This window comes from Salvelinus alpinus, chromosome 2, assembly GCF_045679555.1.
Source record: "Salvelinus alpinus chromosome 2, SLU_Salpinus.1, whole genome shotgun sequence".
In the NCBI taxonomy this organism is placed as follows: domain Eukaryota; kingdom Metazoa; phylum Chordata; class Actinopteri; order Salmoniformes; family Salmonidae; genus Salvelinus; species Salvelinus alpinus.
This window is the reverse complement of record NC_092087.1, coordinates 110,637,484-110,665,380: the sequence shown is the minus strand read 5'-3', so window position 1 is coordinate 110,665,380 and position 27,897 is coordinate 110,637,484. Positions and strand designations below refer to the sequence as shown.

General features: G+C 40.7%; 1 protein-coding gene and 1 pseudogene across 1 annotated transcript in view; one reads left to right on the top strand and one right to left on the bottom strand.

Moving 5' to 3' along the window:
• LOC139548189 (zinc finger protein ZFP2-like) overlaps positions 1-27,897 on the top strand; it is a 249,135-nt gene that overhangs the window by 164,721 nt on the left and 56,517 nt on the right. The gene's annotated exons all lie outside the window — the stretch shown is intronic.
• Positions 9,366-19,411, bottom strand: LOC139552277 (zinc finger protein 271 pseudogene; annotated as a pseudogene).

Below are 27,897 nucleotides of genomic sequence, written 5' to 3'. Positions count from 1 at the left end.
TAGTCCTTGAATTATCTTTTTATCTTTTTTGTCTATATCCATTCCATGGACTTGATTTATTTCTGAGAAGATCTGAAAAGATCATTTGCACACATTTGTATGCTAATAGATGTCAGTTTGTATTGACTGCTATGTAGGTTAAATGTACACTTCAAATGCAGCTGTCCTACAACAGATCTGTACCTTCTTCTTGATCCCAATTGCATTGTGTCCATGTTCTGTCCTACAAGAATTTCAAAGGAAGAGAAAATGTGTCAAAGAATAGTCTTACAAGCATTAAAACATATATATATATATGTTAGATAAATATTGAAAGATAAATGGCATCGACAAACATTTGAATGTAAAATAGAAGAACATATTGGAGAAAGCACTAGCCAATACAGTAACAGTACTGCCAAACAGGTCTAATATCACATTTCAAGATATCTTTGTACACAAATTGTTCAATATTTTATCAGGCTGACTTGAAAGATTATACGCAACATTTTGCTGCATGGCAATACTGTGTTTGGTTTCTGAAGGGCATTTATACAAAAGAGGTAGTCTAGACACTGTATTAATACCATTATGCATTTGAATCCCATCTACAGCTACCATCTAAGATATTAATTTCCCTCCAAAAGGGGGCGGACATGTAACGTTTCCAAAATGGGATAGTATTGTCCATGTAACGTTTCCAAAATGGGATAGTATTGTACATGTAACGTTTCCAAAATGGGATAGTATTGTACATGTAACGTTTCCAAAATGGGATAGTATTGTACATGTAACGTCTCCAAAATGGGATAGTATTGTACATTTAACGTTTCCAAAATGGGATAGTATTGTACATGTAACGTCTCCAAAATGGGATATTATTGTACATGTAACGTTTCCAAAATGGGATAGTATTGTCCATGTAACGTTTCCAAAATGGGATAGTATTGTCCATGTAACGTTTCCAAAATGGGATAGTATTGTCCATGTAACGTTTCCAAAACGGGATAGTATTGTCCATGTAACTTCTAAAATGGGATAGTATTGTCCATGTAACGTTATGCCCCCTTGTGAGTTAATAGTATTGCATGCTGTAGCAGGCTATATAAAGAGGAAGACCTCCATTGACGATTCAGTTCGTTGTAACATCTCGTCTGGACAGGTCACCGTCCTTAGTTAGTTAGTTAGTTAGTTAGTTAGTTAGTTAGTTAGTTAACGTTAGCTAGTTCATTATCACAAAAGTGAGAACTTCTCTAGATTGGAAACTTACGTTAATGAGTGTAAAGCCATGTTGGCTTCATGGAAACGATATACAATATATGGGAAAGAATATAGTTGAGGGAAATAATCCAAACCTAGTTGTGCCTAGTTAGGACATAACGTTAGCTAGCTAGATAACGGTACTGTACTGTAGCTCATACAACGTCGAAGGTCAAACCCGGCTTTCTAATATTTACGTTAATTAACTATAGTAACGTTATGGAAGCTATTCACAGAAAACCATAATTGTCTTCGTTATTCATTATTAGTATGTTATATTATTATAATAAATTATTTCGAGACATATTCAGAGCCATCAACCCAACTTAACCTTTTTAACTGTTGTCGAATCCAAACTTGTCACCATCGTTTTCAGTTGTAATTGCGAAGTTCCCGGAAGAAGTCCAGCAACAACGGAGGTTCCTCGATGAACCCACCTTCTAACAAGTTCTTTGAAGAACCTTTTGGGGCTGTTTTTCATTGACCAAGAACCCTATGGTTCTTAGGGGATCTGAGAACAACTCCAGTTGAACCCTTCATTTTTAGAGTTGTAGTCGGCTCTATTTACTCTCAGATTCAAAACATGATGATTAGCATCAACGATCAAGTCAGCTGCTGCTGCTCCAATACAGTATGAGGTGAGACAGTGAACTGATGTTGAACCGGGCAGTCAGCTGCAGCTGCTCCAATACAGTATGAGGTGAGACGGTGAACTGACGTTGAACCGGGCAGTCAGCTGCTGCTGCTCCAATACAGTATGAGGTGAGACGGTGAACTGATGTTGAACTGGGCAGTCAGCTGCTGCTGCTCCAATACAGTATGAGGTGAGACGGTGAACTGACGTTGAACCGGGCAGTCAGCTGCTGCTGCTCCAATACAGTATGAGGTGAGACGGTGAACTGATGTTGAACTGGGCAGTCAGCTGCTGCTGCTCCAATACAGTATGAGGTGAGACGGTGAACTGATGTTGAACCGGGCAGTCAGCTGCTGCTGCTCCAATACAGTATGAGGTGAGATGGTGAACTGATGTTGAACTGGGCAGTCAGCTGCTCCAATACAGTATGAGGTGAGACGGTGAACTGATGTTGAACTGGGCAGTCAGCTGCTGCTGCTCCAATACAGTAGGAGGTGAGACGGTGAACTGATGTTGAACTGGGCAGTCAGCTGCTGCTGCTCCAATACAGTAGGAGGTGAGACGGTGAACTGACGTTGAACCGGGCAGTCAGCTGCTGCTGCTCCAATACAGTATGAGGTGAGACAGTGAACTGATGTTGAACTGGGCAGTCAGCTGCTGCTGCTCCAATACAGTATGAGGTGAGACGGTGAACTGATGTTGAACCGGGCAGTCAGCTGCTGCTGCTCCAATACAGTATGAGGTGAGACGGTGAACTGATGTTGAACTGGGCAGTCAGCTGCTGCTGCTCCAATACAGTATGAGGTGAGACGGTGAACTGATGTTGAACTGGGCAGTCAGCTGCTGCTGCTCCAATACAGTATGAGGTGAGATGGTGAACTGATGTTGAACTGGGCAGTCAGCTGCTGCTGCTCCAATACAGTATGAGGTGAGACGGTGAACTGATGTTGAACTGGGCAGTCAGCTGCTGCTCCAATACAGTATGAGGTGAGACGGTGAACTGATGTTGAACTGGGCAGTCAGCTGCTGCTGCTCCAATACAGTATGAGGTGAGACGGTGAACTGACGTTGAACCGGGCAGTCAGCTGCTGCTGCTCCAATACAGTATGAGGTGAGACGGTGAACTGATGTTGAACTGGGCAGTCAGCTGCTGCTGCTCCAATACAGTATGAGGTGAGACGGTGAACTGATGTTGAACTGGGCAGTCAGCTGCTGCTGCTCCAATACAGTATGAGGTGAGACGGTGAACTGATGTTGAACTGGGCAGTCAGCTGCTGCTGCTCCAATACAGTATGAGGTGAGACGGTGAACTGATGTTGAACTGGGCAGTCAGCTGCTGCTGCCCAATACAGTATGAGGTGAGACGGTGAACTGATGTTGAACCGGGCAGTCAGTCATTCATTCTGTACTATGAGTCTGTCAAATAAAATAAAAATGTATCTTAGAGTGAAATGCTTATTTCCAAGCTAGACTAAATACAGGGGGTACCGGTACAGAGTCAATGTGGAGACTAAATACAGGGGGTACCGGTACAGAGTCAATGTGGAGACTATATACAGGGGGTACCGGTACAGAGTCAATGTGGAGACTATATACAGGGGGTACCGGTACAGAGTCAATGTGGAAACTATATACAGGGGGTACCGGTACAGAGTCAATGTGGAGACTATATACAGGGGGTACCGGTACAGAGTCAATGTGGAGACTATATACAGGGGGTACCGGTACAGAGTCAATGTGGAGACTATATACAGGGGGTACCGGTACAGAGTCAATGTGGAAACTATATACAGGGGGTACCGGTACAGAGTCAATGTGGAGACTATATACAGGGGGTACCGGTACAGAGTCAATGTGGAGACTATATACAGGGGGTACCGGTACAGAGTCAATGTGGAGGCTAAATACAGGGGGTACCGGTACAGAGTCAATGTGGAGACTATATACAGGGGGTACCGGTACAGAGTCAATGTGGAGACTATATACAGGGGGTACCGGTACAGAGTCAATGTGGAGGCTATATACAGGGGGTACCGGTACAGAGTCAATGTGGAGACTATATACAGGGGGTACCGGTACAGAGTCAATGTGGAGACTATATACAGGGGGTACCGGTACAGAGTCAATGTGGAGACTATATACAGGGGGTACAGGTACAGAGTCAATGTGGAGACTATATACAGGGGGTACCGGTACAGAGTCAATGTGGAGGCTAAATACAGGGGGTACCGGTACAGAGTCAATGTGGAGACTATATACAGGGGGTACCGGTACAGAGTCAATGTGGAGACTATATACAGGGGGTACCGGTACAGAGTCAATGTGGAGGCTATATACAGGGGGTACCGGTACAGAGTCAATGTGGAGGCTATATACAGGGGGTACCGGTACAGAGTCAATGTGGAGACTATATACAGGGGGTACCGGTACAGAGTCAATGTGGAGACTATATACAGGGGGTACCGGTACAGAGTCAATGTGCGGGGGCACCGGTTAGTCGAGGTAATTGAGGTAATATGTAAATGTAGGTAGAGTTATTAAAGTGGCTATGCATAGATAATAACAGACAGTGGAGGGGGGGGCTTCCTCTGACACCGCCTGGGATAGAGGTCCTGGATGGCAGAAAGCTTGGCCCCAGTGATGTACTGCGCTGTACGCACTACCCTCTGTAGTGCCTTGCGGTCGGAGGCCGAGCAGTTGCCATACCAGGCAGGGATGCAACCAGTCAGGATGCACTTGATGTTGCAGCTGTAGAACCTTTTGAGGATCTGAGGACCCATGCTAAATCTTTTCAGTCTCCTGAGGGCGATTAGGTTTTGTCGTGCCCTCTTCAAGACTGTCTTGGTGTGTTTGGACCATAATAGTTTGTTAGTGATTTGGAAACCAAGGAACTTGAAGCTTTCAACCTGCTCCACTACAGCCCCATCGATGAGAATGGGGGCGTGCTCTGTCTTCCTTTTCCTGTAGTCCACAATCATCTCCTTTGTCTTGATCACATTGAGGGAGAGGTTGTTTTCCTGGCACCACACGGCCAGAACTCCTCCCTATAGGTTGTCTCGTAGTTGTTGGTGATCAGGTCTACTGTTGTGGCATCAAAAAACTTAATGATGGTGTTGGAGTCGTGCCTGGCCGTGCAGTCATGAGTGAACAGGGAGTACAGGTGGGGGCTGAGCACGCACCCCTGAGGGGCCCCTGTGTTGAGGATCAGCGTGGCGGATGTGTTGTTACCTACCCTTAAAAATCATGAGCTGGCGCACACCCAGAAAAATAGTTTGTGTGGAGGTGCTGACTAACGGCGAATAAATTATAAACTATCAAAATAAAGGAAGTTGCACACTCCACGTGTAAACTCCCAGCAATTTAATGGGTATGTACCAACGTTTCAGCATCACTGTGCCTCCTTCAGGGTTATGTCATGAATACTTGAACCAGGTTATGTAGACAAACAGTGCAATTAGTGTAACCAATGACAATAGTGAGGGGTGTGTCATAATGATGAAGTTAATGAAAATTAATCTGTGAAACTGTTAAAAATTAGTATATGGCATATTAAATATATTATTCTATTGTTATCATATAGAAACATCATGGAATATTGTACATCATATTAGCATCAACATACATTATTGTTTAATTCAATTTCACATAATAAGGATATTTCATATTTTCAAGTTCAGAAGTCAGAACCCATCACCTGCTATGTAAAAGAGACAGAAGAATGCACAATGGTCAATGCTACCTGGGATCCTTGGGACATCCCTACCCTAAACCCTAACCTTAACCCCTAACCGTAACCCTTTTAAATGTCAACTTCAATGGGCTAGGGACGTCCCAAGGATGTATCTCTACCTGAAAATACATGATCTAAGTGATTGATAGTTGGTATTCATATTTCCCCTCAGGTACACACATTTGTTCTTTGTTATTACCCGGCCACTGCCTGTTCACCCCGCTATCATCCAGAAGGCGAGGTCAGTACAGGTGCATCAAAGCCTGTTCAGCCCGCTATCATCCAGAAGGCGAGGTCAGTACAGGTGCATCAAAGCCTGTTCACCCCGCTATCATCCAGAAGGCGAGGTCAGTACAGGTGCATCAAAGCCTGTTCAGCCCGCTATCATCCAGAAGGCGAGGTCAGTACAGGTGCATCAAAGCCTGTTCAGCCCGCTATCATCCAGAAGGCGAGGTCAGTACAGGTGCATCAAAGCCTGTTCACCCCGCTATCATCCAGAAGGCGAGGTCAGTACAGGTGCATCAAAGCCTGTTCACCCCGCTATCATCCAGAAGGCGAGGTCAGTACAGGTGCATCAAAGCCTGTTCACCCCGCTATCATCCAGAAGGCGAGGTCAGTACAGGTGCATCAAAGCCTGTTCACCCCGCTATCATCCAGAAGGCGAGGTCAGTACAGGTGCATCAAAGCCTGTTCAGTCCGCTATCATCCAGAAGGCGAGGTCAGTACAGGTGCATCAAAGCTGGAACAGAGAGACAGAAGCTGTTTTTCAATCTCAAGGCCACCAGACTGTTGGCCACTTTAAGGAATGGAACACTAGTCACTTTTAATAATGTTTATATATCTGGCATTACTCATCTCATTTGTTGAAGTCGGAAGTTTACATACATCTTAGCCAAATACATTCAAACTCAGTTTTTCACAATTCTTGACATTTTATCGTAGTAAAAATTCCCTGTCTTAAGTCAGTTAGGATCACCACTTTATTTTAAGAATGTGAAAAGTCAGAATAATAGTAGGAGAATTAATTATTTCAATGGGCTAGGGACGTCCCAAGGATGTATCTCTTTACATTGCTGATGCATATTTGGTGGCCTGACTGCGTCCAGACTATGTCAAAGGCCCATCCTGTTAGATCTGAACCTAATGGAGCTTTGAGTAATCAGATGACAGAAGTCACATTTTTTAACAAATGAACTAGGTTGGTTGAAAAGTGATACTAAACATACATACCATGCACTATTTTGACATAGTGGAAGATATACTGAATTGATACTGTTTTTCATACTAAGATGGACCAAGATATGTGTTTGCATATATTTTGTTAATTGGTTTTGCAAGAGTCTGTTGATTGGTCAGTCATTGGGTTCATTTGTTTTGCAATATGTTCAAATCAAGCTTTCTTTATATAGCACATTTCAGACATGGATGCAACACAATGGCTTCACAGGAAAAAACTATGAAAATAAACAGATATATTTAGTACACAACATAAGAGGATAAAAAGCAGAAGACTAACAACTGAAAGACTAATGAGCATCCTAAGGAAATGCCATTGATTAAAATATTAACAATATGATGCTATATCCGACCCAAAATATCAGCTTGTTTTACTCCATTGTTTGTTGTTACGGTCCCCGGCAAGAAAACCAGAAATATTCCTTAAACAGAAGAGGGAACTAACAAAGAGTCACTGACAACAACCACAACTAAACAGGTGGGGTTTTAGGAGGGGTTCTGAAAGACACCATGGGGGTGTCCACTGAAAGTTGACTAGTAACAACAACTGGGACCTAAAAGACACCCACCATGAGACCCACTAAATCTGCCCAAGAAGAGGAAAACAAAAGAAAAACCAACACCTAACTTACAGACAGGAAGCAAACCAAAAAAGTGGAGCAACTAAAGGTGTTGACTCTCCACATCTATCAAGACAACTGGAGCACTGGGCCAGACACTCTTAAATAGAACCTGGACCAGCTCAGGTGAAACACCTTCCCACTAACGAGATGGACAAGCCAGCACAGGTGTAACACATACTGACTAACGAGGTGACACCAATCAGTGCGCCCAACGTGCTAACGAGCTATACGGGCTAAACGAGCTAAACGTGATAAAGTCCAACCTCAAAACATAAATGGAAAAACCAAAGAATGTAACACTTTCCCCCTTAAGACAACAAATAGATCCTATATTTTCCCCCACGAGCTTCTAGAACACACTTCCTAAAACTCACTAAGTTCTAGAACTCTCGTCCCCTTGGAACAAAATAAATTGTGATCCATGGCAACACACTGGCAAAACGCAAAACTTGCTGACTGCCCACCCTTGAGACAATCACCAACCAACTCCTGCAATATCTGTAGTAACTTTCCACCTCACTGCGGAGCTTCTCTCTTTTCAGGGTTCACTCGATAGGCATGTTGTTGGATCGGGCCCAGTCCCCAATGGCATGCATTTGGGTTAGCACATCTGAGAATGAATCCTGATATTCTAAAAATAGGGTAACAACGTCAATATAATTGTACCCAAAACGGTCAGCTGGTTACATAAATAATTATGATTACTAAATGTTACATAATTGTAAATATGAAATATCAAAACCAAATGTACACCCATTTGATAATATGTATTGGGTAATAATTAACTTAATGATGAGGCATGGAATAATAAAACATATATATTTCGTCAGGCTGAATGTTTGAAATATGAGGTGATTTGAGTCATGCTTCTTCAGTAGTGGAATAAAGACAATTAGCATTTGAATGTTGTCAAGAAATACTGGAGTGATGTCAGATTGTTAATAAAATTGATTATAGACCAATTTATTATACTTCTTTCATGTTATGTATATACACAAACATCTGCAACAATTATCATATTACATGTATTTTTTTAAACAAGCAGCTTTTTCAACTTGTAGAAAACAGCTGGCTACATTTTGAAGTGCTGCATTTTGATTAAAGTGGGTCAGCAAACGCAGTAAGTGTAACACAGCTCTTTTTTTGTTAGTAATTTTTTGTTAAATAATACTCTTTCAATTCAGAGCCTGGATTTCCCCCTGAGGCTAATATCCATATCATGCTGCAATCAATTGAACAGGGCAAAGGATAAGGTAGAACATCATTAAAATACTCCTTCTACAATGTTAAAACATTCTACATTGTGACATCATTAAAATACTCCTTCTACAATGTTAAAACATTCTACATTGTGACATCATTAAAATACTCCTTCTACAATGTTAAAACATTCTACATTGTGACATCATTAAAATACTCCTACTACAATGTTAACATTCTACATTGTGCCATTATTTCATTGATATCATGAAACAACTTCATGTATGTATTTTCTGATGTTTGATCAGAGATCTTTTATCAGAGTATCTCTTGTCACATTGATCACAGCTATGAGGTTTCTCTCCTGTGTGTGTTCTCTGGTGTGAAGTCAGCTGGCTCGATGTAGGAAAACTCTTCCCACATTGATTACAACTATAAGATTTCTCTCTTGTGTGTGTTCTTTGGTGTGAAGTCAGATGGCTTGATGTAGTAAAACTCTTCCCACATTGATCACAGCTATAAGGTTTCTCTCCTGTGTGTGTTCTCTGGTGTGAAGTCAGAGAGCTAGATATAGTAAAACTCATCCCACATTGATCACAGCTATAAGGTTTCTCTCCTGTGTGTGTTCTCTGGTGTGAAGTCAGATTGCTTGATGTCGTAAAACTCTTCCCACATTGATCACAACTATGAGATTTCTCTCCTGTGTGTGTTCTCTGGTGTGAAGTCAGATTGCTTGATGTAGTAAAACTATTCCCACATTGAGCACAGATATAAGGTTTCTCTCCTGTGTGTATTCTCTGGTGTGATGTCAGCTGGCCAGATCTACCAAAACTCTTCCCACATTGACCACAGCTAAAAGGTTTCTCTCCTGTGTGTTGTGTGTGTGTGTTCTCTGGTGTACAGTCAGAGAGCCAGATTGAACAAAACTCTTCCCACATTGACCACAGCTATAAGGTTTCTCTCCTGTGTGTTTTCTCTGGTGTACAGTCAGAGAGTATGATGTAGTACATCTCTTCCCACATTGATCACAGCTATAAGGTTTCTCTCCTGTGTGTATTCTCTGGTGTGATGTCAGCTGGCCAGATCTACCAAAACTCTTCCCACATTGACCACAGCTATAAGGTTTCTCTCCTGTGTGTATTCTCTGGTGCACTGTCAGATAGCAAGATGCACCAAAACTCTTCCCACATTGATCACAGCTATAAGATTTCTCTCCTGTATGTATTCTCTGGTGTGATGTCAGCTGGCCAGATCTACCAAAACTCCTCCCACATTGATCACATCTATAAGGTTTCTCTCCTGTGTGTGTTCTCTGGTGTAATGTCAGATGGCCAAATCGACTAAAACTCTTCTCACATTGCCCACAGCTATACGATTTCTCTCCTGTGTGTGTTCTCTGATGAATTGTAATGCCTGATGAGGTGAATCTCTTCCCAGTCAGAGCGGCAGTGAGTTCTCCTCCCTGTGGGTCTCTGCAGGTGTTTCTTGAGGTGTTCTGATCTGGAGAGACTCTTCTCTGCCTCGTCAGCATCATGAGGTTGTTGAGGCTCCCCAGAGGATTCACGATAGTCCCGTATCTCTCCTGTGTGAACATCAAAGTCAGATAATTAAAGGCCCACAACAGTGGAAATCCACTGTAAAAGGTGATGCCAACAGCGTAGCCATGATGTTGTACAACAATTGACGTCTGTAATGAATGTTAAAATTATTTGACAATTGTCTTAAAATGAGCAAGAATAGTCATATTTTAGTAGTAACATCGATGATTGTAGACTAGAAATAAGTTATTCATGTTGTTGAAACTCTAAGCAGTGTGCCAGACGACTTTTGGTCTCCAATATAAGCCCCTTTCTGTGTTTAATAAAATTGCGGCACGAGGGCGATGCACATGCAATTTGGTTGTAGAAACTCCTCCCTGCTAATGAGGAAACCACTAGTTATGGATGTAGTATATCTGGTAATGAGGAAACCACTAGTTATGGATGTAGTATATCTGGTAATGAGGAAACCACTAGTTATGGATGTAGTATATCTGCTAATGAGGAAACCACTAGTTATGGATGTAGTATATCTGGTAATGAGGAAACCACTAGTTATGGATGTAGTATATCTGGTAATGAGGAAACCACTAGTTATGGATGTAGTATATCTGCCTGGAGCAAAAATGGTGAGCAAAGCTTTTAGTTTTTCACAATGTATTCTGAATGTGAATAGGGGAAAACTCATGGGAGTAAACTCCATTTCCAGGTTGCTTATGAGTGCATTTCACACTACTTTGGATTATAATTATACAATATAAAATGATCAAATTATAAAAAGACGCAGAAAAATGTATCCATGCATTTGTTACTTCTAGGTTAGACTACTGCAATGCTCTATTTTCCGGCTACCTGGATAAAGCACTAAATAAACTTCAGTTAGTGCTAAATACGGCTGCTAGAATCCTGACTAGAACCAAGAAATTTGATCATATTACTCCAGTGCTAGCTTCCCTACACTGGCTTCCTGTTAAGGCAAGGGCTGATTTCAAGGTTTTACTGTTAACCTATAAAGCGTTACATGGGCTTGCTCCTACCTATCTTTCCGAGTTGGTCCTGCCGTACATACCTATACGTACGCTACGGTCACAAGACGCAGGCCTCCTAATTGTCCCTAGAATTTCTAAGCAAACAGCGGGAGGCAAGGCTTTCTCCTATAGATCTCCATTTTTATGGAACGGTCTGCCTACCCATGTGAGAGACGCAGACTCGGTCTCAACCTTTAAGTCTTTACTGAAGACTTATCTCTTCAGTAGGTCATAGAAGAACACACACAGGAGAGAAACCTTATAGCTGTGATCAATGTGGGATGAGCGCCCCCCAATAATATATGCATATTATTAGTAGTATTGGATAGAAAACACTCATATGTCCAAATAGCCACTTGTTGTTAGCGTGTTCAGCCCAGTAATCCATCTTCTTCATGAGGCGCAGGCACTTCGTCCAGACAAAAACTCGAGAAGTTCCGTTACAGTCCTTTAGAAACATGTCAAACGGTGTATGGAATCAATCTTTAGGATGTTTTTAACATAAAACATCAATAATGTTCCAACCGGAGAATTCGGTCACATGAAATGTTTGGTCACATGGAATCAAGTGGTCACTAGAAGTCTACGGTGCCAAAGAGAATTATAGTTGGGGGTGTTGGGAGTGTTAAGTGTGTTGATATAACGGTAATAATGTCAAAATTCCACTTTTAACAACCATCAGAATTGGTTAAAAAAAGTTATGCCTGAGTGGCAGAGCGATCTAAGGTACTGTATCACAGTGTTAGAGGCGTCACGATAGACCCGAGTGGTGCAGCAGTCTAAGGTACTAGATCACAGTGTTAGAGGCGTCACTATAGACCCGAGTGGTGCAGCGGTCTAAGGTACTGCATGGCAGTGCTAGAGGCGTCACTAGAGGCGTCACCCGGGTTCGATCCCGGGCTGTACCACAACCTGCCGTGATCGGGAGTTCCATAGGGCGGCACACAATTGGCCGAGCGTCGCCCGGTGTTTCCTCCTACACATTGGTGCAGCTGGCTTCCGGGTTAAGCGGGCGGGTGTTAAGAAGCGCGGTTTGACGGGTCATATTTCAGAGGACGCATGACTCGACCTTCGCCTCCTGAGCCCATTGGGGAGTTGCAGCGATGAGACAAGATCCACATTGGGGAGAAAAAACGGGGGTAAAATGATAAAAAATGTTTAAAAAATGACAACAAACAAAGGTTGCATCCCAACGTGGCAATAAACAGAAGGCAAAGTGACCAGGACAAAATGAACTCAAACGTTTTACCATTGGAACACTTGATGTAATGATGTAATAATGGACAGAATGAACTCAAACGTTTTACCATTGGAACACTTGATGTAATGATGTAATAATGGACAAAATGAACTCAAACGTTTTACCATTGGAACACTTGATGTAATGATGTAATAATGGACAGAATGAACTCAAACGTTTTACCATTGGAACACTTGATGTAATGATGTAATAATGGACAGAATGAACTCAAACGTTTTACCATTGGAACACTTGATGTAATGATGTAATAATGGACAAAATGAACTCAAACGTTTTACCATTTTACCCACCATTTGCAACAACGTCACTGAGCACCATCACTATCTTTCCTTCGTGGATCTCCTGCATGTTTACATATCTGGCATTACTCATCTCATATGTATATACTGTATTCTATCCTATTCTACTGTATCTTAGTCTATGTATTACTCATCTCATATGTATATACTGTATTCTATCCTATTCTACTGTATCTTAGTCTATGTATTACTCATCTCATATGTATATACTGTATTCTATCCTATTCTACTGTATCTTAGTCTATGTATTACTCATCTCATATGTATATACTGTATCCTAGTCTATGTATTACTCATCTCATATGTATATACGTTGCTTATTTATATTCAGTGGCCTGACTGCGTCCAGACTATGTCAAAGGCCCATCCTGTTAGATCTGAACCTAATGCAGCTTGGAGTGATCAGATAACAGAAGTCACATTTAGGTGCCAGGTGTAACTGAGGCCATAGATGCTCCATATCCATTACTTTGAGTGTTTTATATAATATTATTAAATGTGTTTATTTCTGTGTTGCAGGGGCAGTCAAGAAATGGAACGGCAAGGCCACAGAACATGACATAAGCAGAGCTGTGGGAGTCCACCTAAAGCCCCTGGTAGAGCCGGGGGTGGTGTTTACCACTCCACCAGCAGAGCTGTGGGAGACCACCTCAAGCCCCTGGTAGAGCCGGGGGTGGTGTTTACCACTCCACCAGCAGAGCTGTGGGAGACCACCTCAAGCCCCTGGTAGAGACGGGGGTGGTGTTTGCCACTCCACCACGCCTGATTGGTCGGTCATTGGAATCATTCGTTTCGCAATATGTTCAAATCAAGCTTTATTTATTTATCAAATTTCACAGAAAGAAAAAAATTACAAAAATCTCACATTTACAACAAACATCAGGGTAAAAACAAGATTAAATGGAAGACTAATGAGCATTTTAAGAAAATTACATTTGATTAAAATATTAACAATATGATGATTTACTCCATTGTTTGTTGTAACGTTCCCCAGCAAGAAAACATAAATGTCCCTTAAATATCAAAGAGTCACTGACAACAACAAGTAAACAGGTGGGGTTTTAGGAGGGGTTCTGAAAGACACTATGGGGGTGTCCACTGGAAGTTGACTAGTAACAACAACTGGGACCTAAAAGACACCCACCATGAGACCCACTAAATCTGCCCAAGAAGAGGAAAACAAAAGAAAAACCCACACCAAACTTAAAGACAGAAAACAAACCAAAAAGGTGGAGCAACTAAAGGTGTTGACTCTCCACATCTATCAAGACAACTGGAGCACTGGGCCAGACACTCTTAAATAGAACCTGGACCAGCTCAGGTGAAACACCTTCCCACTAACGAGATGGACAAGCCAGCACAGGTGTAACACATACTGACTAACGAGGTGACACCAATCAGTGCGTCCTACGTGCTAACGAGCTAGACGGGCTAAACAAGCTATACGAGATAAAGTCCAACCTCAAAACATAAATGGAAAAACCAAAGAATGTAACACCTTCCCCCCAAATAGATCCTACATTTATGACTCAATTTATTAAGATTGTTAATAAAATTGATTATAGACCGATTTATTATACTGCGTCCATGTGTATAAGCTGCGAGTACGTTGAAATTAAATAGTTTTCTTTTCAACTTTCAACTAAAACCAAACTTATATTGTACGTCGGGCATAGTCTTATTTTCAACGTCATTTTGCTAGGTGGGATATCCCCAATGTCGACAGTTTGTGATAAATTGAAAACCTAAACATAAAATGTACTATATACACAAACATCTGCCACAATAATCATATTACTTGTATTTATATTTATTTAAACAAGCTCCTTATAAACTGCACAAGCACCAGAAACACTGTTGTTTTGACAAGTAGCAATAAATCACTGATATTGATTAGGGGGGAAATCAGGTTGTAGGTGCTGTTGAAACTAACACAACTAAAAAAAACACATGGAAATGGGAGATATCTTTTAGCTCACTGGTTAGAGGACAACCTGCATAAAACAGTCAGCTACATTTTGGAGTGATGCATTTAAATTTAGGGGTCGCTAAACAAAGGAACAAAACTTATTTGTCATCACTCAACGATATCATGTTGAAATCAATTGTGTGACAGAAGGGAGATGAGGTTGCACGTTCTGTGAAAACGAACAGCTCAAAAACCACACAGAATCTGGGAGTAATGTGTACATCCCTGGTTAGAGGACAATTTGTAGAAAACAGTTTGCTACATTTTGAAGTGTTGCATTTTCATTCAAGTGGGTCACCAACGTGGGAAGTGTAACAGGGACAAATGTTTAGGCTTCTACATTGTGACATGAATAAAAAACTCCTACAACAATGTTAAAACATTCTGCATTGTGACATCAATAAAATACTCCTACTACAATGTTAGAACGTTCTACATTGTGACATTATTTAATTGATATCATGAAACAACTCCTTGATGTATTTTATGTTTAATCAGAGATCTTTTATCAGAGTATCTCTTCCTCTGTGTGTGTCCGCTTGTGTATATTCAGGCTGTTTGGCTGAGTAAAACTCTTCCCACATTGACCACAGCTATATGGTTTCTCTCCTGTGTGTGTTCTATGGTGTATAGTTAGATAGCGAGAAGAAGAAAAACTCTTCCCACAATGATCACAGCTAAAAGGTTTCTCTCCGGTGTGTATTCTATGGTGTATAGTTAGATAGCTAGAAGAAGAAAAACTTTTCCTACATTGATCACAGCTATAAGGTTTCTCTCCTGTGTGTGTTCTCTGGTGTATAGTTAGATACCTAGGAGTACAAAAACTCTTCCCACATTGATCACAGCACGGATTATCTCCTGTGTGTGTTCTATGGTGGTTAGTTAGATTGCTAGATGTAGAAAAACTCATCCTACATTGATCACAGCTATATGGTTTCTCTCCTGTGTGTGTTCTCTGGTGTGTAGTCAGATTGCTAGATTTAGCAAAACTCTTCCCACATTGATCACAGCTATATGGTTTCTCTCCTGTGTGTGTTCTCTGGTGTGCAGTCAGATGGCTAGATTTAGCAAAACTCTTCCCACATTGATCACAGCTATATGGTTTCTCTCCTGTGTGTGTTCTCTGGTGTGCAGTCAGATGGCTAGATTTAGCAAAACTCTTCCCACATTGATCACAGCTATATGGTTTCTCTCCTGTGTGTGTTCTCTGGTGTACAGTTAGTTGGCTAGATGTAGTAAAAGTCTTCCCACATTGATCACAGCTATAAGGTTTCTCTCCTGTGTGTGTTCTCTGGTGTATTTTAAGTTCTGATGAAGAGTTGCAACATTTCCCACAGTCAGAGCAGCAATGAGATTTCTTCCCCGTGGTTCTCTGCTGGTGTTTCAACGTGGAGAGACTCTTCTCTGCCTTGTCAGCATCATGAGGCTGTTGAGGCTCCCCAGAGGATCCACGATAGTCACATCTCTCTCCTGTGTGAACAACAAAGTCAGACGGTTAAAGGGCCACAACAGCAGAAATCCACTGTTTATTTGAGGTAAAAGGTGATGCCCAGAGGTCTGTTAAATGATTTTACAATTGTCTAAAGACAGTCGGGTGGCAGACGACCTTTGAACTCCAAAAAAGGCCCCTTTCTGTGCTAAAATTGCAGCACGAGGGCGATGCACACACAATTTGATTGCAGAAACACCTCCCTGCTAATGAGGAAACCACTAGTTATGGATGTAGTATATCTGCTAATGAGGAAACCACTAATTATGGATGTAGTATATCTGCCTGGAACAAAAATGGTGAGCAAAGATTTTAGTTTTCCACAATGTATTCTGAATATTACAGCGCATAATCAGTGCAAGATCAGGAGTGCTACTGAAGGAAACTCACATTAAGTTCTGTGTCTATTCACTAATTCACCACCGTGTGAGTGCATTAATATCCTCCATGTCCAGGTTGTTTATGAGTGCATTTCACACTACTTTTGGATTACAACTGTTAGGCTCGTTTGAATCTCCTGCTTAATATGTTTGTGTTATTGTCGCAAATCAACTGCTTTATACTTATAAAACACTTCAACCAGTAAAATGCTCTTTAGCTAGCTTTTCCATCAGCGTGAAACTGAGGGTTTGTACATTAAGTGTTTAACAAATTGGCCCATAACTTCCCCTAACAACAACATAGACCTACTGTAGGACCCATAACAACAAGATAGACCTACTGTAGGACCCATAACATCACCTAACAATAACATAGACCTACTGTAGGACCCATAACATCACCTAACAATAACATAGACCTACTGTAGGACCCATAACTTCACCTAACAACAAGATAGACCTACTGTAGGACCCATAGTTACAGTTTGGACTTAAATCGTCAGTTTGGACAGTTTGGACTTAAATCGTCTTGAAGGTCTATGGCAAGACTTGAAAATGGCTTTCTAGCACTTAACAATAACATAGACCTACTGTAGGACCCATAACTTAACCTAACAACAACATAGACCTACTGTAGGACCCACACCTTCACCTAACAATAACATAGACCTACTGTAGGACCCATAACTTCACCTAACAACAACATAGACCTACTGTAGGACCCATAACTTCCCCTAATAACAACATAGACCTACTGTAAGACCCATAACTTAACCTAACAATAACATAGACCTACTGTAGGACCCATAACTTCACCTAACAATAACATAGACCTACTGTAGGACCCATAACTTCACCTAACAACAACAGACCTACTGTAGAACCCATAACTTCACCTAACAATAACATAGACCTACTGTAGGACCCATAACTTCACCTAACAACAACATAGACCTACTGTAGGACCCATAACTTCACTGAACCACAATAACTACAGACATACTGGAGCGTGTGTGTTGTATATCTATATATCAAGGAACAGTTCTCCACAAATGATGAGCTAAGGATCTCTGTGTGCAAACAGACTAACGAGACCCTACCAGTAAATCAAGCAGACAATAACATTATAAACATCAATTTGTTCGGGATGTTGGATCCAACGTGGAGCACGGCATAACTGTCTTGACCAAAGTAATGAATGAAGAAGCACTTTGGTTGTTGTTGCATGTCGTGATGTTTGTCATGTGACTGGCATTCAGAAAATGATTTCCTGGATCACTTGATGATAGTTGAACATGTGACTGTAACTAAACAGCTACAGTATTAAGAATTATGTGTAATTATTGAAGAACCGCGTTAATGACAGTATCGATTTGGGTGTTGTCAATAAAGTTAAGGTGACTCTCGGTTAGAACCATTGGATTTAGCAAACTCTGAAATGATTTAGGATTTCTGTGCCCATGAAAACTGTTTTCTCAGCATAACATAAGGAGACACTAAATGTTACGTAGGTAGCGTGTATTTTAGAGATCTGAATACAAAAAACTGTAGGAACAGGAAAATAACCTAAACCACAAGGCCAAATCTAAACTGGATTAGCTTACCAAGATGACATTGAATGTTCCTGAGTGGCCTAGTTACAGTTTGGACTTAAATCGTCTTGAAGGTCTATGGCAAGACTTGAAAATGGCTTTCTAGCAATGATCAACAACCAACTTGACAGAACAGGAAGGATTTTAAAAGAATAATGAATATTCACATGAAGATCTGTCTCCTATTGGATGACATCACGACTTCCCATCAAGCCAACTCCTTGAAGGCCTTACTATGACATCACTCACTCCTTCTAGTTTGCAGTTGTCTAAAAAACACTATTTTGCTCAAAACATTTATTTGTTTCCCTTTAGTGTGTTTATACTTTACTGTATTTATATATCACTTTTCAACAGGAAAATTTTGAAAATAATCACTGGAGGAAGTCATGAACAATTCACAGTACAAAAACATATTCAAGTATAGAATGCCCTTTCAAAAATCACACATTACTTCAACAACTGCAGAGTTTGTGCCCCTGTCTTATAAGATAGTACTCACTGTATTTACTGGTGTTAATCAGATCAATGGCCCTGTTTTATAAGATAGTACTCACTGTATTTACTGGTGTTAATCAGATCTCCAGTCCTCTGTTCTTCATCCTCCTCTAATGTGACAGTAATCTCCCCCTCTTCATCCTCCACTCCAAAAACTTCATCTTCCTCCTTTTCTTTCACAGAAAAATCCTCCTCCTCTTTCACTCCATAAACTCTGAACGCGTCTTTCTCTTCTTCTTTCACTGTAACAGCATCACCCTCTACTTCTTGTTTTACTGTGACATCCTCTTCTTCCTTCTCCTCTTTCACGACAATGTTCAGCCCCAGAGCTTCTTTCTCCGCCCAGCAGACCTCCTCTTCTTTAACAAGAGGGGAGAAGCTTACTGAGCTCATGTTCGGGGATGTTAGCTAGCTAGCTATCATTAGCTACTAGGCTAGTGCTAACTTAACCAGCCAGCTACTATAGCTGACTAATACAAAATAACGTAATATTAAATTAAATAGGTTAACAAGTAGATACGACAGAAGTGTGTCTAAAACACAGTAGGTAATATACACCAAAAGCGTATAAATAGCTTGAATCTTTCGGTTATGTTGGCTAGCAAGCTACCGAGGTGGTTGACGAGCTGTTTATGAAGAACCGTCCACTAGATTATACGTCACGCTGGCAGCGTCGTCTGAAAGACGCACATCGCCGTCTGCTGACTGGAGGGGAAACGCAGTTGAGGATCATATTTTATTTTTAAAAAATGATTATTTCAAATGGATTTAATTCAATAATTTCATTATATTGAGACATACAAAGACAGGAATGTGTTGATTGATTAGTGTGAATAAAAAATTGTTACTACAGCACATTTAAGGCAGTTTCATTAAGTCAAACTAAATCTAAATAATTAGCAAGCTACTGTAGGTCCATACTGCTCCTACATGGTGTAACAATACATTATGTAGATGTATATAATGAACAGACTAGGTCTATACTGCTCCTACATGGTGTAACAATACATCATGTAGATGTATATAATGAACAGACTAGGTCTATACTGCTCCTACATGGTGTAACAATACACAATGTAGATGTATATAATGAACAGACTTGGTCTATACAGCTCCTACATGGTGTAACAATACATCATGTAGATGTATATAATGAACAGACTAGGTCTATACTGCTCCTTCATGGTGTAACAATACATCATGTAGATGTATATAATGAACAGACTAGGTCTATACTGCTCCTACATGGTGTAACAATACATCATGTAGATGTATATAATGAACAGACTAGGTCTATACTGCTCCTACATGGTGTATCAATACATCATGTAGATGTACACTACCATTCAAAAAGTTTGGGGTCACATAGAAACGTCCTTGTTTTTTAAAGAAAATCTAATTTTTTCATTTATTTACCTGTTTTTGCTTTGTAATTATGGGGTATTGTGATGTCATTATGGGGCAATGTGATGTCTTATGGGGTATTGTGATGTCATTATTGGGTATTGTGTAGATTGATGAGGGGAAAAAATTATTGAATCAATTTTAGAATAAGGCTGTAACGTAACAAAATGTGGAAAAAGTGAAGGGGTCTGAATGCTTTCCGAATGCATTGTATATATAGGGGCAGTACTTAGTGACATCACTTAATGAAACAGGAGATACAAATATATAACATAGATTCACAGTATCAACATTCAATGTATCAAAATATATGACCAAGCTGGAAGTGGAAACGCCAGCCCAGCCATAATCCTAGAGGTTCACTGATGATCAACCTCCTCCTTCACATCTGACTCCTGATGATCAACCTCCTCCTTCACATCTGACTCCTGATGATCAACCTCCTCCTCCACATCTGACTCCTGATGATCAACCTCCTCCTTCACATCTGACTCCTGATGATCAACCTCCTCCTTCACATCTGACTCCTGATGATCAACCTCCTCCTTCACATCTGACTCCTGATGATCAACCTCCTCCTTCACATCTGACTCCTGATGATCAACCTCCTCCTTCACATCTGACTCCTGATGATCAACCTCCTTCTTCACATCTGACTCCTGATGATCAACCTCCTCCTTCACATCTGACTCCTGATGATCAACCTCCTCCTTCACATCTGACTCCTGATGATCAACCTCCTCCTTCACATCTGACTCCTGATGATCAACCTCCTCCTTCACATCTGACCCATGATGATCAACCTCCTCCTTCACATCTGACTCCTGATGATCAACCTCCTCCTTCACATCTGACTCCTGATGATCAACCTCCTCCTTCACATCTGACTCCTGATCCGGATTTACATTGGCAGGTGCACAGGGAGAAACACCATTAAAAAAACTCAGTTGATCTTAAACTGCGGAAACACTTTTGGAAGTCTTTAACTGCATCAAAGTCTGTGGCCTGTGATGTTGGGACAAATGATAGTCCCTTATTATACAAGAGACAAAATTCAGAAATTCTACAGCACAACGGCAGAGTCATGTCTTCATTGTAAAACTAACAATGACTCAATAATCCTTCTGGGAATGTTATGATGTCATAAAGTTATGGGCGGCGTTAGAAAGTTGGCTGTCAGAAGTACAGTTATACAATGTTAAATTACTTTTAATCTGTCTGTCTGTATATTTCAAAACATGGAATTTGAGGGTGCAGTGAGATACCCCAGAGTTGGACGATACGTTTCTCATCAATCATCTTAAATATTATACTTAATTAAACCTGGAAATCAACCAATCCTCTGTTGTTAATTCAATAGAAAAGTCAAATGCTTTATTATCTAAAAGTTGAAAGTGACGGAGAGAAATAAAATGATGCTGATGAATGCTCTGGGCAGGTGTGTTGTAGTTAATGGAGATGGGGGTGTGTTCTAGTGGGTCTGGGCAGGTGTGATGTAGTTAATGGAGATGGGGGTGTGTTCTAGTGGGTCTGGGCAGGTGTGATGTAGTTAATGGAGATGGAGGTGTGTTCTAGTGGGTCTGGGCAGGTGTGATGTAGTTAATGGAGATGGGGGTGTGTTCTAGTGGGTCTGGGCAGGTGTGATGTAGTTAATGGAGATGGAGGTGTGTTCTAGTGGGTCTGGGCAGGTGTGATGTAGTTAATGGAGATGTGTTCTAGTGGGTCTGGGCAGGTGTGATGTGGTTAATGGAGATGGGGGTGTGTTCTAGTGGGTCTGGGCAGGTGTGATGTAGTTAATGGAGATGGTGGTGTGTTCTAGTGGGTCTGGGCAGGTGTGATGTAGTTAATGGAGATGGAGGTGTGTTGTAGTGGGTCTGGGTAGGTGTGATGTAGTTAATGTTTGTATGGTGTTGTAATTTGTATGTGTATGTTGATAAAATATCAAATGAAATATATGTTTTAAGTCCCAATGCAAAGTTATACCTTATTACATTAAACCAATCAGAATTCAGAAGAATGCCAAAGTCAGGTGTGATGTAATATAGAGGACCAGCCTATTCCCTATGATGTGAACTACAACAGAAATAACTTCAAATGTAGAACTTAAAATTAAACCAATCGTTTGCACTCGTGACTTGAGTGATTAAAGTAAACCAACGTTTTGGAAATACATAATGCCATCTAACCAAATATCAAAGAATATTAGCTATATGCAGTTATCTTAGCCAGCCAGCAAACTTTAGCTATATGCTGTTATCTTAGCCAGCCAGCTAACATTAGCTATATGCAGTTATCTTAGCCAGCCAGCTAACGTTAGCTATATGCTGTTATCTTAGCCAGCCAGCTAACATTAGCTATATGCTGTTATCTTTGCCAGCCAGCTAACATTAGCTATTTAGTCAACTAGCTATGGTCAGCGAGCTGGAGCCCAACTACCGGAGACCAGTTAGAACCCAACTAACAAAACCCAACTAAAAACATGACTGCAGATCAAAAGAGACAAACAGACTGATGGCAGGGAAAATCCCCAAAATCCAAAATATAAAGATTACAGGTGTCAATCAGCTAGCGCGCTAGCAGTAAGCCAAGGTTGTAAAAGTTACAAAACTCCCATAGTCTACTTCACAGAGAACATGCTGAAAAGTAGTGATGGGGAAACAAAGCTTCCTGAAGCATTGATGCTTTACAGCCAATTGTGTCAAAAATAGGTTCATTACTCAAGGCTTTGAGCGACACAGAATTTAGAACAGCCACATTATTATAGATGACGTCCCACACCGTAGCAGCATAGCCTTTATGTCATTATTATAGATGACGTCCCACACCGTAGCAGCATAGCCTGTATGTCATTATTATAGATGACATCCCACACCGTAGCAGCATAGCCTTTATGTCATTATTATAGATGACATCCCACACCGTAGCAGCATAGCCTTTATGTCATTATTATAGATGACATCCCACACCGTAGCAGCATAGCCTTTATGTCATTATTATAGATGACATCCCACACCGTAGCACGTAGCAGCATAGCCTTTATGTCATTATTATAGATGACATCCCACACACCGTAGCAGCATAGCCTTTATGTCATTATTATAGATGACATCCCACACCGTAGCAGCATAGCCTTTATGTCATTATTATAGATGACATCCCACACCGTAGCAGCATAGCCTTTATGTCATTATTATAGATGACATCCCACACCGTAGCAGCATAGCCTTTATGTCATTATTATAGATGACATCACACACCGTAGCAGCATAGCCTTTATGTCATTATTATAGATGACATCACACACCGTAGCAGCATAGCCTTTATGTCATTATTATAGATGACGTCCCACACCGTAGCAGCATAGCCTTTATGTCATTATTATAGATGATGTCCCACACCGTAGCAGCGTAGCCTTCATGTCTTCTACTAAACCACTGGTCTTGATTGAGAGCATCAAATCCATGCTGCATTGTGGGTAAATTGACTGGCTGACTGATTTATAAATAATAATGAGTAGTTATTTATGATGTATAGTGAATTGTAGATCAGTCAGTTAGCAGTCACCTGCAGTGTCGAACAAGCCCAATACCAAACCAATCAGGTGGATGTTAGACTAAATTAATCTCCAGACGCCATTGATGACGTGCTGCTGATAAAGTGATACAGGCATCAGCACACTGCTTTGAATTATTGTTTAGTGATTTGGACGCTCGTAGCTCCGGTATCAAACGTAACATATCGAAAAGTTGACACAACATAAAGGAGCAAGCAGGTTGATTTCCTCTGTCATTTTGAGCCCACGGCAAGAAGGCACCAGAGCCCACCGTGCTAACGGGTTCCCACTAGATAACACAACCACACAGTTAATGAAAAGCACGAGGTGAAGCTTGAGCTAGATATCAACCTATCGAGCTAGTGTGACCTTCCTGGTCTCTCAAGTCAGTGAGTCAACACAGGAAGGAGCAATGGATGGATAGTTCATTTATTTCCAAAGCTGCAATGATGGGACACACACAGTCTGGATGAATGATCAGTAGTGACGGGATATAAATAGCACTCCCACAGCAATTCTACATAAATCTGCCCTATAATATACCAACAAAAAAACTATTGAAATGTCTATCAAAGTCATTGTGATCGTATAGTGGATTTAACAATTCCTACTAATTCCTAATTTACTATAATAAATTAATCAATTGTTTCCATGTTTCTCATATCCACTCCATCAGAATAAACTGTCATCCATTTTAGTATCAAAATATATCAAATTAACCTGGAAAATGACTCAATGTCCCCCTCTGCTGGCGAAGAAGTTAAATACACCTAAACTAACAAAACCGGGCTGATAAACTGGCTGGTGTTCATGAGTTTATAAAACATATACTTTATACATTTGTCATAAATGACCTGCATTGATGAGACACACAGTGTGGATGAATGATCAGTAGTCGACAGGGTAAAAATAGCACTCCTAAAGAAGATGCATTTTCCAGTTAGATACCAACTTGAAAGAGGGAACTTTAGCATAAAACCCACATGGAAAACGGAGATTTGGCAAATAACATATAAAGAGAGGCTTATTTGACACCAAACCAACAACAGTAGTTACTAAAACATAAATTGCTAATGTATGATTTAAAACGTGGCTTTTAGGATGTAATGTCAACTTTATACATTTCTATCCCAGGACCACTCAATTTTCAAATTCTCAAAAAATTTGCTGTAGATTACCCAGAATCCCATACCTTTATCACTGAGTGTATTACACCGAGTGTAATGTAAACACACGAGCAGCGCAGTGGTCTACGGTACGGCACCTCAGTGCTAGAGGCGTCACTACAGACCCTGGTTCAAATCCAGGCTGTATCATAACAGGCCGTGAGTGGGAGTCCCATAGGGCAGCGCACAATTGGCCCAGCATCGTCTGGGTTAGGGTTTGGCCGTGGTTGGCCGTCAATGTAAATAAGAATTTGTTCTTAACTGACTTGCCTAGTTAAATAAAGGTTAAATATATTTAAAACATGTAGCTTCATTCACCGTTACACCGTTACACTGGCATACAAACTCAGTAGCACAGAGTAGATCATCCATATGACCTTGGGAAATAGTGCATTGTGGGTAGTTTAGAAGATTTCCCGAAATAAGTAAAAAAAATATGTAATAACGCAAAAACATAACTGTTTGCACTTATAGGTAACCATATCGTGACTACAACTAGCTTACTAAGTCTTTAACAACACTGTATTGTTACACTGGTGAGTAAAAACTAATGCTCCCTACACTTTAACTTGTTGTCTGAAGATATAATATAAATTTTACTCAACTGCGTTACCCATTCCAGTCAGCAGATGGCGGTCTAGAAATTTAAGGCGACGCTGTTGGTGTGACGTATAATCTAGTGGACGGAACGTTTCTTTCAGCAGCAGCAACAGTTCGTCAGACACCTCGGTAGCTTGCTAGACAAAATAGCCGAACAAATATAGCTCTTTAGACGCTTTAGTGTATATTAGCCACTGTGTTTTAAACCCACTTCTATCGTCTAGTTAGTTATCCGATTTAATTTAATATTTACGGTGTTGTTATTAGTCAGCAAGCGGGCTTGTTAAGTTAGCATTAGCCTAGCTAGCTAACATCCCCGACCATGCGGTCACTAAGCTACTCTCCTGCTAAAGGAGATGAGGATATCACAGTAAAACAAGAAGTAGAGGGTGGGGCTGTTACAGTGAAAGAAGAAGAGAAAGACGTTTCAGTGAAAGAAGAGGAAGACGCGTTCAGAGTGAAAGAGGAGGAGGATGGAGTTTATGGAGTGAAAGAGGAGGAGGAAGAGATGACTGTTACATCGAAAAAGGAGGAGGAGGAAACTGGATATCTGGGCCCGGTTTCCCAAACACATCTTAAGGCATCTAATGGTTCTAACGATGAACTTAGCCATAAGATGGTTTTGGGAAACCGTTCCCTGATTAACACTAGTAAGTACTGTCTTAAAAACAGAGACACAAACTCTGCAGTTGTTGAACTGATGTGTGGTGTTAAAGGGGAAATCTGCAATTGCTACATCCATATTGTGACTTTTAAATTGTTTATTTATAGCCATTGATTCTTGAAGAATATAACACATGCCTCATGAGCTTAGTTCAACTGTTGTGCCCATCAGAACCCCAAATAAGCTTTTTTTACTCCAATGTTTAGAAACAATGTAAATCAACCCTGTATAGCCTCAACATGGTTAAAACTATAATGTTGATATCATGGATGGTCAGTCCTTGCATCCATAGGTCTGTCTGTCTCTAGTTACATTTCTCCAACCCCATAATCATCTTATTACCAAAACAGTGGTGGAATGACAGATTTGTTATTGTTTGAACTGCAGATTGCTGGGTTGTGTGGATTTTTTAAACAGCAACAAAATGGCTGCCCAGAGACTTGGTTTGGTAAACAGCTGAGGGATGGGGGAAGGAGAAGTGTAACCAATCAAGTGAAAGGGCAAGAGCTGGAAATATTTTACGAAAATACTTTGAGGAACTATTGTCATTCGCAATTGATTTCATTAAGACTTTGTTTACTTGCTGTTTGAGGTGAAGAAAAAATTACTTTGAGAAGCTCCACAACTCATTAGTGGTGCAGCGTTAAGACAATGAGAAGTACTATCAGACATCCCCAAATGGGCACATTTATAGGCCTACATTTGTGTGCAGGCCAGGTAGACTAATCCTACTTCTATATGCGCAATCAGGTGTGCGTCCTTACTCAACATTGACAGGAGTGTTTCAAATGAACGACAATTTAATAAATTGACAAAACTGGCGTATCTTGCGGGGTCAGGTCTGGGTGGTCTGCCAGGAGTTGTTTCATTTAGTATCCGTTTGGGTCAGCATTATGAAAACCTAGTTTCCCTCCTTCAGGGAACAGTAGTTATAGTCAGCTTATGATAAACTTCAACGTAAATACTGGATCTTGCTGTCGGACAATTTTGACAGTCAAATTACAAACATCACGACATGCAACAACAACCAAAGTGCTTCTTCATTCATTACTCTGGTAAAGACAGTTATGCCGTGCTCCATGTTGGATCCAACATCCCTAACAAATTGATGTTTATAATGTTATTGTCTGATTGATTTACTGTAGGGCCTCGTTAGTCTGTTTGGACACAGAGATACTTAGCTCATAATGTGTAGAGAACTGTTCCTTGATGGATAGACTATTATACAAAACACAGAGCTATTTTCCTTTATTCAGGATATTTAGAATGACAACCCATTACAGAGTAGCCTAGTGGGATTATTCACAAAATTATCTGGTGTTCAGGTTATGAAATGTCATGACAAAGACATTTTAGTTTCCATGTTTCACCTGAAATATTAAATTATTTATAGTCCTAGGTCTGTGTTGTTGTTAGGTGAAGTTATGGGCCAATTTGTTCAACACTTCGTGTACAAACCCTCATTGTCAGGCTGATGGAGCCAAAGAGCATTTTACTGGTTGAAGTCGTTTTTAAATATAAAGTAGTACATTTTAGACAATAACACAAACATATCAATCAGGACATTCAAACGAGCCTTACAGTTATAATCCAAAGTAGTGTGAAATGCACTCTAACCTGGAAATGGAGGCTATTTTTGCTGTCCGCCTATGAGAACTCCCCTGAGTTTTCCCCCATGGTGGTGAATTAGTGAATAGACACAGAGCTTAATGTGAGTTTCCTTGAGTAGCACTCCTGATCTTGTGCTGTAATATTCAGAATACATTGTGGAAAAACTAAAATCTTGGCTCACCA